The following is a 13184-nucleotide window of genomic DNA, read 5'->3' as shown; positions in this document are numbered from 1 at the left end:
TCTATATGTTATAAATATCACAATGCATTTTTATTATTTTTCCTTTGAATAGTTAAAGTAGTTAGGAAAAACGTCTCACTTTCTAAAGATGGTACCATTTCTGAAGTTCTTCATTTTTTTTTTTTTTGAGGAAGATTAGCCCTGAGCTAACATCTGCTGCCAAGCCTCCTCTTTTTTCTGAGAAAGACTGTTCCTGAGCTAATATCCGTGCCCATCTTCCTCTACTTTATATGTGGGATGCCTACCACACAGCCAGGCTTGCCAAACAGTGCCATGTCCGCACCGGGGATCCGAACTGGTGAACCTCGGGCCACTGAAGCAGAACCTGTGAACTTAACCGCTGTGCCACCGGGCTGGCCCCCAGAAGTTCTTCATTTTAATCTGGTATAATTTTCCTTCTGCCTGAAGGGTTTTCTTTAATATTTCTTGGATTACAGGTCTACTGGTAATGAAATTGTTCAGTTCTTGTATGTCTAGAAAAGTCTATTTCTCTTTCATTTTTCAAAGGTAATTCTACTGGTTAGAGAATTTCAGGTTGAGAATACAGCCAAAATATTTTTCCCCTGTGTTCTCAGTGGCTTTGTTTCCAATGAAAAATCTGCTGCCGTTTTTATCTATCTTTGTTGTCTATGTTGTGTCTTTTTCTTATAGCTGCTTTTAACATTTTTCTTCTTTGCTCCTTTTAATTAATTTGATTATGATATACCTTAGTGTAGTTCTCTTCTTCTTTTTGTGCTTAGAGCTCCTTGAGTATCTTGGATCTATGGAGTTATACCTTTCATCAAATTTGGAACATGTTTGGCCTTTGTTTCCTCAAATATTTTTGCTCTACTTTCTCTTCATTCCCCTCCTTCAGGAACTATAATTGCACATTTGTTTGATTATATCGAGTTTCCTAAATCTCTGTCCAATTTTTCAACCTTTTTTCTTTCTGTGTTTTATTTTGGTTGGTTTCAATTACTATATGTTCAAGTTCAACAATCCTTCCTTCTGCAATGTCTCACCTACCATTAATCCTGTTTAATGTGTTTTAGTCTCTATCATTTGAATTTTCATTTCTAGAAATTTGATTTGGGTATTTTTTATATCTCACATCTCTACTTATATATCTCATATTTCCTCTTGCTTCTTGAACATATGTAATACAATTATAATAACTATTTTAATGTCCTTGTCTACTAATTTTATCATGTACCATTTCTAAGTAGGTTTCAATTAGTTAATTTTTCATGTCCTAATGGTTTCTACTTTTCAGCTTCTTTGAATGGTAATTTTTGATTGGATGTCAGATGTTATTTTTACTTTGTTGGATGCCATCTGTGTTTATACTTCTACAGATATTCTTGTGCTTTGTTCTGGAATATGTTAAAGTTACTTGGAAGTAATTTGGCTCTTTGGGGTCTTGCTTTGTAAGCTTTTTTATGTGAGGCCAGAGCAGTGTTTAGTCTCGGTCAGTGGCTCTCTATTAGAGGTGATTTTTGTCCCCCAAGGTATATTTGGCAATATCTGGAGATATTTTTTATTTTCACTACATGTTGGTGGTGATGGTGGGAGGTGCTTCTAGCATCTAGTGAGTAGAAGCCCGTGATGCCACTAAACATCTTGCAACATACAAGACAGCTCCTCCTACCTCAGTAAAGAATCATACAGCTCAAAACATCAATAGCGCTGAGACTGAGAAACACCAGTCTTTGAAAATCGTGAGTTTGTATACTAAGGGATTGGCATGATAAGGAGAGAAAAGCCCAAATTTGCAATCATTTATTAGGCTAAATAAACAGCATTAGACTCCCAATTGCATGAATATTCAAGAGAGAAGTCACTGATGAAAAAAACAAATATTTTTTTCTTGTGAAAGTGAATGCTTATGATTTCATTAATTTGGACCAAGAACTCTGAGAAAAAAGGTTTTAAGAGAAAATAAAGAAAGCCTCCTGAAAATTAAACCAGAGAAAATTATCTCTTCTCCTGACAGGTTTGGTGAATGTGGAAGAAAGCTAACAAAACTTCCAGTGGCCACAGTTAGAGCAGTTGGTGATTTCAGGCTACTGTGCAACCACAGAAAATGTCTGTGAAAATGAAGTGGAAAAACTTCTAAAATAAGTTCCATTTGTTTTTTTTTTTTAATTTTTTGATTTTTGTTTTTTGGTGCATGATTTATTGATATGTCATGTTGTGCATTCAAACATTATGATATCTGGGACTTGTTGGGATCAAGGTTCATGTTCCAACATGCAGGGTTCATATATCTCCTGCTGTCCTTGAATACCACCTGCAATGAAAGGAATGGTGAGGTGGTACCGTTTTAATAGTAAATTGTTACGTAAAACTTCCTTCTCATCTGCCTATATATCAGTGTGTGAATGTAAGAATGTTATCGAAATAAGACACTTGCTTACTATGACCAAATATAAAGCTATCCTGATAAAATATTCAGGAGAAATTTCTTTTCCCAAAAGAAATATCATGAATTAATGTTGGACCCTTTAAGTTCAAGGTCATCTAGACTGGAAATATTCATTAGGAAGCTGAAATGCAGATACTGAGTTTGGTAAAAAGGATCAGGCTAAGGATACAGCTTACAGCTAGCACGTAAGTGGAAACTTGAAGATGGCAGACAACATCCAGGGCAAGTGTGCAAAGCAAGAAAAAGAATGATCTGAGGAAAAGAAATTGGATGAATTTTAATATAAGATGGGAAGCTCCTAAAACACAGAAGTTCGTACGATTGTTTCCTTATATAAGCTATCAACTAGCAAAACCTTAAGTTTTTTATGTCTTAATTAAATCAAGGGCAAAAAGGAGTTTTAAATTGTTTTCTGATATATCTATAAACATAAACATCATGTGAATGGAAACTTAGTAAAGTAGAAAAAGGCTACAAAATTTTATAATAGATTATTTTACAAAGGTGTATAGGAAAACTTAACATGATATGAAGCAATTGTTGCACAGTGATTTTAATAAACCATTTTTCTTCTTTGTCTAGTTTTGTCCTCTATTTCCTGAGAGAAACAGTAGACATTTGCAGTTGAAATGGACACCAAAAATCAAGATGGCTTGTATATGTTAATTCTTGAGATTATGGCATGAATTCTTCTAGAATTCCTTACTTGTCCATTGTGACATCATAAACATTTATTTAAAACCTTTGTAATAACTGCCATTAAGAGGACAAATAAAAACTACTAATAAAATCTCTTGGAGAGCAGGTTGTCACTGAAACCCCCATTAACTAAAGAGTCCTGCAAGCATGTTATCAGTCTCCTTTCTCCCTTCAGCTTTGACAGTTTTGGATCTCTTAGTTAATAAACAGTGTTCTCCCTTAACACCTAGAAGTTGTTTTTTCTCTAAAGCAGAAAAGTAAACTTGTTTAAAAAATACTTATATTACAAAATAAAGTAAGATTTATTTTTCCAATGGCAAAAAGCATTAAAGATGTCAAACAGAGGAATTCTTGATTTTAGTGTTACCATCTGTCTGCCCACCAGCGTTTCCTCGCTGATTAAGACTATGAAGAAAGGCGTTATTAAGAATGTGAAGTATCATTACTGAGAAATTTTCTGGGAAAATTGATATATTGTGTAGGCTCAACCAGAATCTTCAAATATTTTAAAGTAGACTCAGTAGTATGCTTATGCCTGGAATTCTCTTAAAAATCAAATATTAAGCAGAATTTGAACACTGTGTTCTTTTATCATATTTGCAAAAATGTCTCCTTATGAAAATTAACATTTTTAGACTTCACAGTACACATTTTCCTAAACAACTGAGCATATTTTATGGGACATGTACTCTTTCATACAACAAAAGTTTAGAAAGTTTCTGACATGTAGTAGTAATAATGATACGGAAATAATAATGTTTTTAATGGTGCTTACAAAGTAAAATACATCGATATAAAAGGGGAAACATATAGTTTGGGGAGGATAACACATTGACTCAAAAATGTTTACTGTTGTCTATTGTTTTATCATCTCTGGGTATAAAATGGTGAACAACTGAGCCATTAAGAAAAGCAGCAACCAGCAGAAAGGGGAAAGATGGGTTGGATAGATGGTTACCACTCCACAGCAGTGTTTTATTGCTTTTGCTGTTGTAAAGAGCCCTTTAATAAAAGAAAGCCAAAGGACAGTGCTTTGAATTTCACCTATGTCTTGACGGATCCTACTCCCAGTTACCTATATTCGTTCTCAGGACAATATTCTATAATAAATGATAACATCTTACTTTTAAGAGAAGCATCTATCTGCTACTAAATCTATATAAATTTTTGTCATTCTTTTGAGAAAATTTGAGCACATACAGTAGAGATAAACCACAACCTTCTCTCTTCTCCAGTGTATTGTGAGTGAGAAAGAAGTGAAGGCAGCTGGCCTGTGGTCCATTTTCTCCCTTTTCCAAAAGAACGCTCCTGGGGCGGTGGTGAGGGAGCAGGGGAGAAGGTAGGTGACCTGGCCCAATCTCCTTTTGAGCTGGACCTCCGGGTAAGAAAAACAATGAAATTTCCTAAAGAAAAGAGCTATTTATAGAATGCTCTTAGCAGAATGTTCCTGGCTAAAAATTACTTATGGTAAATAAACCTAGTGTCTATGGATTTATGATATATGGGTCTCTGGAGAATGTCGTAGAAACTATACAACTCTCTGGAGTGTAAAATGGAGATGTTTTACAACTTAAATGTTTCCTGATGAGTAAGGGAAATCTCAGTCACCTCACTTGGAGACCTCATCTATTATTAGAGGCCAAAGACCACTCCTAGGTAGGAAAAAAGAACAGTGGGGCAGGCTGGGGTGGGGAGCGGTGACCAGGATGTCCCAGACCTCTCTTTGCTTCACTTATGTTCCTTGAAGATCTCTGTCCTTGGGATTATTAGTAAAGCTTGACGATGAATAAGATATCTGATTTATGTGAATCTAATTTGACGATCTGATCCTTCATGATGCCTTGGTGAGCAATAAAGAGAAGAGACTGGTATTTAGTTCTTTTCTACCAAGCACAGTGCCATAGAACATGTTCAAGAAATATTATTACTTAGATGTATTTCAATTCAGTAAAACATTATGAAATCTGATTCTATTACTTTAAAACTGGGAATAAATTATACATGGTCTGAATTGCTGTTTGCCTTTTCTGGCTAAGTATTTATATATTTGTAAAAATGTCAAGGGGAGAAATTTAAAAAAATTACGGCAAGGATTTAAAACTTCTGTTAAAAAGTTAAATTTTCTTCTTTAATCATTAAGCTGGCAGTTTAAAAATCTCAACTAGAAAATAGTTGAGTGAATAAGCTTTGCTTCAAATGTATCAGTCCTAAATTTTATAATATATTAAAGTGCTTATCTAGCCTAATAACCTCCCAAAACAGTAAACCCTTCCGTCATGTCCATGGAAAATTGTCATTTTATCTCTGTTTAAATCCTTCCATGGTTAATCTATATAGTCATGTTTTGGTGAACTTTAAATTCAATCAAATAAATTACAGTTTTTTCCTAACAAATTTAAAACAAATTACATCACCTGAAGGGGAGGTTAAAGAGAAAAGGGAATGACCTGATGATGCAGCTTGACAGTTCTGCCACTATGGGGACAAATGAAGAAAAAGATTCTTGATAGAGACTGACAGGAAACAGACAGAAACTCAGAAGGATGACAGAGAGAGTGTAGCATCCGAGAAGAAAGGAAAGAAGAAAATTTTGAGAAGGAAGTATTGTTATCAGTACTAAAACTCCCAAAGAGAAATAAGGAAAAAAAAGTAGTATACAAGAGGTCTATATTATTGCATTCCCTGACTCTTATGAAGAAACTTCAGTAGAGTGATCAAAGTTAAAAATCAATTGAAAATGACCCTGACCTCAAGCAGCGCACGGGCTAGTGGAGGAGACCCACTTCCCCAGGTAGCTATGATACCTATCCTCCAATATGACGGGTATTAAAACAGAGACGCATACCAGATGTTTTAGGAGTGGATATAAGTAAGTAATCAACTCTGCTGGGTAGAGGGAACAAGAGCTTTTAGAAATGCAGTGACATTTGAACTGGGCAAATGGATAAAGACATACATTTTGTACAAAGGAAATACTCTAGTTCTGACCTGTAGGAGTTTAATGTCATGTGTGGAATAGTAGCAATTTGGTGGATTGGTCAGTTCTCACAGCTCCATCTAGAGATGTGATCTTCCTGACATCTGTTATGAACCTGCCACATTAAGAAAGTCATCCTCCCTTTTCTTTCTGAAGAATAGCAAAACATATTTATTAATAACAGTATGTGAGTATTGTTATAAGTGTTAATTATTAGTGTAATACATAGTAACAGTATCTCAGTATAATAATATTGGTGTATTACTATTACTCTAAGCCAGCCCTGGTGAGTTGGTGGTTAAGATTCGGCATTCTCACCACCATGCCTGAGTTCATTTCCTGGCTAGGGAGCCACACCATCATCTGCCTGTTGTCATAGCGTGGTGGCTGCATGTTGCTGTGAAGCTGAAAGCTATGCCACTGGTATTTGAAATGCTAGCAGGGTCACCCATGGTGGACAGGTTTCAGTGGGGCTTCCAGACTAAGCCAGACTAGGAAGAAGGACCTGGCTATCTACTTCCAAAAAAATTGGCCATGAAAACCCCATGAATAGCAGCGGAACATTGTCTGATGCAGCGCCAGAGGGTGAGAGGATGGTGCAAAAAAAGGCCTGGCAGGATTTACTACAGGGTCACCAGGAGTTGGAATCGATTCCACAGCACTAAGAAGAACTATTACTCTACAGAAACCCAATATTCAAAAGAAAATTAACTGAAATACTATTCCTCTACTTATTTTACAAATTCAATAAATTATCATCACGTATTTATCATCTACTTCAGCCAGTATTTATTCTAGATGAACAACAATACACCTTCCCTCAAGGAAATTACGAACTAGAGGAAATGACGTTGAATAAGTTGTCTCAAGTGCAGTAAGTGTTGGAAAAGAGCTGTACAGTGTGCTCTGGATGCATAGAGTGAAATCACTAACCTTATCTTAGTGGCTAGGGGATGTTTATGGAAGAAATTAATTTAGGATGAGGCCTGAAAAGGAGTAGGGTGTATATCGGTGAAAGTGTTTGTAGGAGTGGAAAGAAATAGGGAACTTCTCTTGGCAGAGGAAAGACTATGTGCAGAGACTATGAAGCAAGAAAGAATATTTGAAATAATAGCCCTATGCCTGAAAGGTAGAGCATGAAAGGAGAAGTGGAAGGTGATGAAAATGGAGGGGTAAGCATAAAGTGGATTCCGTTAGGACTGGTAAGCCATGTGAAGTGCTTTGGTCCTTATCCTGGGGCAAAGGACGTTCAACAGGGAAACCATATAACTGGATTTGCTTTCCTAGAAGACTGTTCTGTCTGCATTTCTCACTGCATGGATTAAAATGAAGCAAGAACAAATGCTCAGAGAACTGGTAGAAGGTTCCTGCTGTACTAGACTGGGAAGTAGATGATGATGTCTTAGACTACAGTAAAGATCGTGAGCTAGGTGCCACAATTACAGGGGTAGGGCTTTATATCAGCAACAATATAACTTTTGAAAAGGTGCAAAGGATAAAATGTGATGGAAATTCGTCAAATTATAAGTATTTCAAATTATACTAATGATTTTTTGATCAAATGACTAATCAAATAATTTAGACCAGAGTTTGGCAAACTACAGCCCATGGGTCAAATCTGGCTCACCACCTATTTTTTTAAATAAAGTTTTATTGATGCATAGACATCTGTTTACATACTGACTATGACTGTTTTCATGACACAATGGCAGACTTGTGCAGTTGCAACAGAAACCATATGTGGCCCACAAAGCCTATAATATTTACCATCTAGCTGAGTCCTAATTCAGACAGTCTCCATTTTTTATCTCAATGTACTATAATAATCACAATAATTCAATTATGATTGTTTAGCTCTTTATAACTTATTAAGCATTTTGTCATAATGTATACCTTTTAAGATAGATAAGAATGATTTTATTAGTCTTCCAATTTAATAAGAAAGTAAATTCATAGCCTATATTAATTTATTCATATTTAAACTGATGATTGTATGTTAGAGTGTATGCCTTTAAAAATCAAAATATAGAAAAAGCACTAGTGCGCAATCCTTAATTATGATGCAACTTCCAATGGTAAAAAAATTGAAGGAAATGATTAATATAAGAACTGAACTGAATATTATGCAGTCATTAACTATTTTAATTATGAAAAAGATTCAGCAACATGAAAAAAAATCTATGGTAGCATGTTACACAAAACAAATAAATATCAAAGTGATGTACATTATGAATATAATTATCTATAATGGCACATTTATAAAGACAAAGGAAATACACAAAATTATAATAATTATGTTAGAGTAACGGGGTGTGATAGTCTGTTGACGTGTTTGATGTATCCACTTGGCTAAGCTGTAGTTCCAAATTATTTAATTAAACAAAAATTTAGATATAGATGTGAAGGTATTTTGTAGATATGATTAAAGTCCATAGTCAGTTGACTTTAAGTAAAAGAGATTATCCTATATAATCTGGCTGGGCTTGATTCAATCTGTTGAAAAGCCATAAAAGTAGAGCTCATCAGTCTTAGCAGCATATTTTCATGTACCATGTCTGACCAGACAAGGGAAACAATAGAAAAAAATAAACAAATGGGACTACATCAAACTAAAAAGCTGCTGCACAGCAAAGGAAACCATCAACAAAACAAAAAAACAGCCTAACAATTGGGAGAAGATATTTGCAGACCATATATCTGATAAGGGATTAATATCCAAAATATACAAAGAACTCATACATCTCAACAACAAACAAACCAACAGCCCAGTTAAAAAATGGGCAAAATGTCTGAACAGACATTTCTCCAAGGAAGATGTACAGATGGCCAACTGGCACACGAAAAGATGTTCAACATCATTAACTATCAGGGAAATGCAAATGAAAACTACAATGAGATATTGCCTCACTCCTGTCAGAATGGCTGTAATTAACAAGACAGGAAACAACAAATGTTGGAGAGGATGTGTAGAGATGGGAACCCTTGTACACTGCTGGTGGGAGTGCAAGCTGGTGTAGCCACTATGGAAAACAGTATGGAGATTCCTAAAAAATTTAAGAATAGATATACCATATGATCCTGCTATTCCACTACTGGGTATTTATCCAAAGAACATGAAAACACAAATGCATAAAGATACGTGCACCCCTATATTCACTGCAGCACTAGTTACAATAGCCAAGACTTGGAAGCAACCTAGGTGCCCGTCAAGGGACGAATGGATAAAGAAGATGTGGTATTTATACACTATGGAGTACTATTCAGCCATAAGAAATGATGAAATCCAGCCATTTGTGACAACATGGATGGAGCTTGAGGGTATTATGCTAAGTGAAGTAACTCAGAGGGAGAAAGTCAAATATTGTATGATCTCACTCATAAGTAGAAGATAAAAACAAGAAATTGGATTGGTTGTTTAGAGGGGAAGGGGGGAAGGAGGAGGGAAAAAGAAAGAGATTGTCCTGGATTATCTAAAATAATCCAGTAATGTAATTACAAGGGACCTTTAAATGCTAAAGGAGGAGAGATCTTTAAATATAGAAGAGTCAGTGACAGACTGATGTGATGAGAGAAAAACCACTGTTGGCTTTGAACATGAAATGGGGAACTATCGAGGAAACACAGATAGTCTCTACAAGTTGGAAAAGGCAAAAAAAACACATTCTTCCCTAGAGCCTTCAGAAAGTAATGTAATCATGCTAACACTTTGGTTTCAGCCCAATGAGACCCATTTCAGACCATGACCTGCAGAACCAAAAGATAACAAATTTGTGTTGGTTTAAACCACTAAGTTTGTGGTAATTTGTTGTATCTCAATAGGAATGTAAAACAAAGTTTTAGGGGTAAAGTTTTTCTTATTATTTTTCTTTTCCAGACTCTCTGTAATGTCTATTTTATCTTTTCAGTTAAAAATATTAATTTTTTTCTCAATTTCAGAAAAGATTGGAAATTTTCCCAATATTCCTAAGCTTGCAGATCGAAGACCAAGAATTAAAACCTATGGCTTCTAACTTATCTATATTCTATCTCCTCTACCTAAATATGATGAAACAGTGAAAAAATAAAAGGAAAATAGCCTGGATGCCATTTTCCAGATTTATACATTCAGCCAACATTGATTGTGCTTCTTGTAGGAGCTGGCTTTATGGAAAGAATTGACAATACAAAGCTACTAAGAGATTGCCTGCTCTATAGAAGCAAAATGTTAAAATATATGAAAATTAGAAAGTCTAAAGTTGCTGAGATGTGATAGTCACCTTTTTACAGTTATGGAAAGACTTATTAGGTAAGGATGTATGTTGAGGAGTCAAGGGAAATAAGTTCTGATATGTGGGGTGGGATCATATTCTAAGAGAGCTTACATATCAGACAGAGGACATTCACACTGATATGGTAGCAAAAAAATCACTAGAGATGCACTGGTTTGAGAAAACCATAATGAAACTATTATTTAAACAAGATCGATCGGTAGGTTTATAGAAGGAGGTTCCAAAAAGGAAACAGAGTAAGAGATGCTAATTAAGAAACTGTTGTAGTAATTCAGATTCAAGGCCATGAGTGATTAATCCAAGAAATGACAATAGAAACAGAGGAAAAGCAATGAATGTGAATGATTTTTCAAGGGAAATACTGATAGGTCGTCATAACTCTTTGACCTGATAAAATAAAAGAAGAAATAGTTATTGTGACTCTGTATTTACAATCTATGAGGCATGAAATCACATCAGACCCGGCAGTGGATCCAGTCTGTATGCATCGATGTCTAAAGCAGAAAAGCTCAACCCAGTAGGGTTCTCTGGGAGTAAAAGCAAACTTTTAAAAAAAACATGGTTTGGGGGAAACCAGGCCAGGAAATGGCATCTAGTCTGTTATAGGTAACGTTTGCAAGATAGGGAGTAGGCAATAGTCTGCGAAAACGAAAATAAGATGAATCCTAGGGATTTGAGGAAGAAAGAATATGGGGGCAAATACCCAATGTTTAAAAGAAGAGATGGACCTGGGTTTAATCAAAAGAAGATCCTAAGAGGATTCGTCAACAACCAACAGGCAGATGGAGGAAATAGTTTTAGGTAATTGGCCTTACCTCAGATATACCGCAAGGCTGTCACCTGGCACTGAATTCCTAGAGAATATGATTGGACTGATGTCTCATTATATGTTTAGCAAATTGACAGCTATGGAATTGCACTATATACCTTTTTATAGTACCTAATGTTGGTGTTAATACAAATCTTTGAATTTTATAATGAAAAAAATCCATGCTTTTAAAATGTGACAGTTGGTAAATGTATTAGGATAAAAAATAAAGTGTGACTTCTACCTTCAACAAACTTAAAATCTGCCTTCCTTGTTTCCTCATTGATTCAGAGTCAAATGCATTGCTATATTTAAAAATCTGGTCTTGGGGGAAAACTCCTAAATATTGAAAATTGGCTGAAAAGTGACTTTTAAGTGAATGTACTCATTTTAAATTGTTTAAATATTTATATTTCAATGATAATAACTGAAATATAAATGGGGCTCCATTTTCCTATTTCTTAGATAAAATTTGACTGCTTTCCACGGTAATGAACAGTCCTTAGTTTTAAAGAAAAATGTGCCAGAGGTTGTGTGACCTCTAGTGGCCACAAAGTATATCTTTACATCTTGCCATAAGGGTCAGTGGTTTTGTCAAGAATGCATTTCAGCTGTCAGACATATTAATTTGACTAACACCACATTTTAAATTTTCATGAACCCTTACTAAATATTAACTATAATAGTTCAAATTCCAACCTTTTAGTATACAAGAAAATATATCCTATAAGTTTTCTAGAGAACATTTATTTTCAAACAACAGAAAATTTTGTAAAAGTAACACAGTAAGGGCCACATTCACTAAAAGCAAAAGAAAAAAAGTAAATTAAATTATCCCCAAAACATTTATATAGTTCATATTGCCCATTATGCTGTGCTAATGTGGGCCAAAACAAGAACAGAGAACATCAGGATACTAAGTTGCTGTATTAGTCAAGATTCTACAGAGGAATAGCTAGGGAGACATCATCATGGCAACACAGGAAGATCCCTTTGTCTCTTCCCTATCATCTACAGTGAGTAAAATATCCATAACCCACCAAAGGATACGTTACCCAAGACACCAGGATGCCGGAGAGATCCACATATTGGTACATACGAAGGTCAGTGGATTGGAGCACATAGAGAAGGTGAACCAGGGGACTAGTGGAGGCTGTTCCCAGGATCTTGTTCATCCTGCCACAAAGGCTGAGCCAGCTGCCCCCAGCCCCAGAGAACCCAGTGGGCCGCAGAGGAGGCATGTGCGTGATTCTAACCTCCCAGCTGTGGTGGCATCTGCAGCCATAGCGTATAGAGCAGCAGTGCAGGTGGATCCCCATGATCCTAGGTCCCTGGCCACAGCTCAGAACCTAGTAGCAGCAGTGGAGGCATGCATAAAACTCTGCCCTCCCAGCTGCAGCAGCACCTGGGGCCACAAGGAAATGGGCAACAGTAGAGGTGAAGCACCGTGAACCTGGCTCCCTGTCCACCCTCCCTCTCCGCCAACGTTGTTGGTGGAGCTTCTGACACAAGTTATTCTGGATGTGGTGGAAGTGTCAGCCATCCCTGGTGGTGAAGCCAGAGACTACAGTGACACTGAGAACAACAAGGCATCAGTGACCCCTAGAGGCACAGGTGGTAATGACAAGAGTATTGGCGACAAAACTAATAGAGGCGATGGATGATGGAACAAGCCCACTGGCAAATACAGCCAGAGGCAGCTCAGTTAAGAAAGTCAAAAACTAGAGCTATAGCATGACCTATGAGAAACGAAAGAAAGGCCTCCACTCTCCAACTGATTGAATAATTAGAATCAAAACAAACAAAGCTATACCTAAATAAGAAAAGTGTTTGCTAAGAGAAATGTGCAGGCAGAAGAATAACTTCTTATCTCTTTTTGCATAGGCTATTAGCATAAAAAGGACTGTCTTATCTATGAGACCTTTTATACAATCCTCATAGTAACCAGAAAACAAAAGTTCAGAGCAGAGACATGAAAAACAAAAAAAAGAAGAAACAGAAAAACATCACAGAAAAATCACCAAA

The 13184-nt window shown here is 36.1% G+C and overlaps 1 long non-coding RNA gene across 1 annotated transcript in view; it reads left to right on the top strand.

The window, feature by feature from the left end:
- Window positions 1-1382, top strand: part of LOC123283747 (uncharacterized) — a 145884-nt gene extending 144502 nt beyond the window's left edge. The window contains exon 5 of the long non-coding RNA XR_011493124.1: window positions 135-1382. This is a non-coding gene — a long non-coding RNA (uncharacterized lncRNA). The remainder of the gene's footprint in view (window positions 1-134) is intronic.
- Window positions 1383-13184: the final 11802 nt, after the last annotated feature.

The sequence above is a fragment of the Equus asinus genome, chromosome 12 (assembly GCF_041296235.1).
Source record: "Equus asinus isolate D_3611 breed Donkey chromosome 12, EquAss-T2T_v2, whole genome shotgun sequence".
Lineage (NCBI taxonomy): Eukaryota > Metazoa > Chordata > Mammalia > Perissodactyla > Equidae > Equus > Equus asinus.
This window is presented reverse-complemented; position numbering and strand designations above follow the sequence as displayed.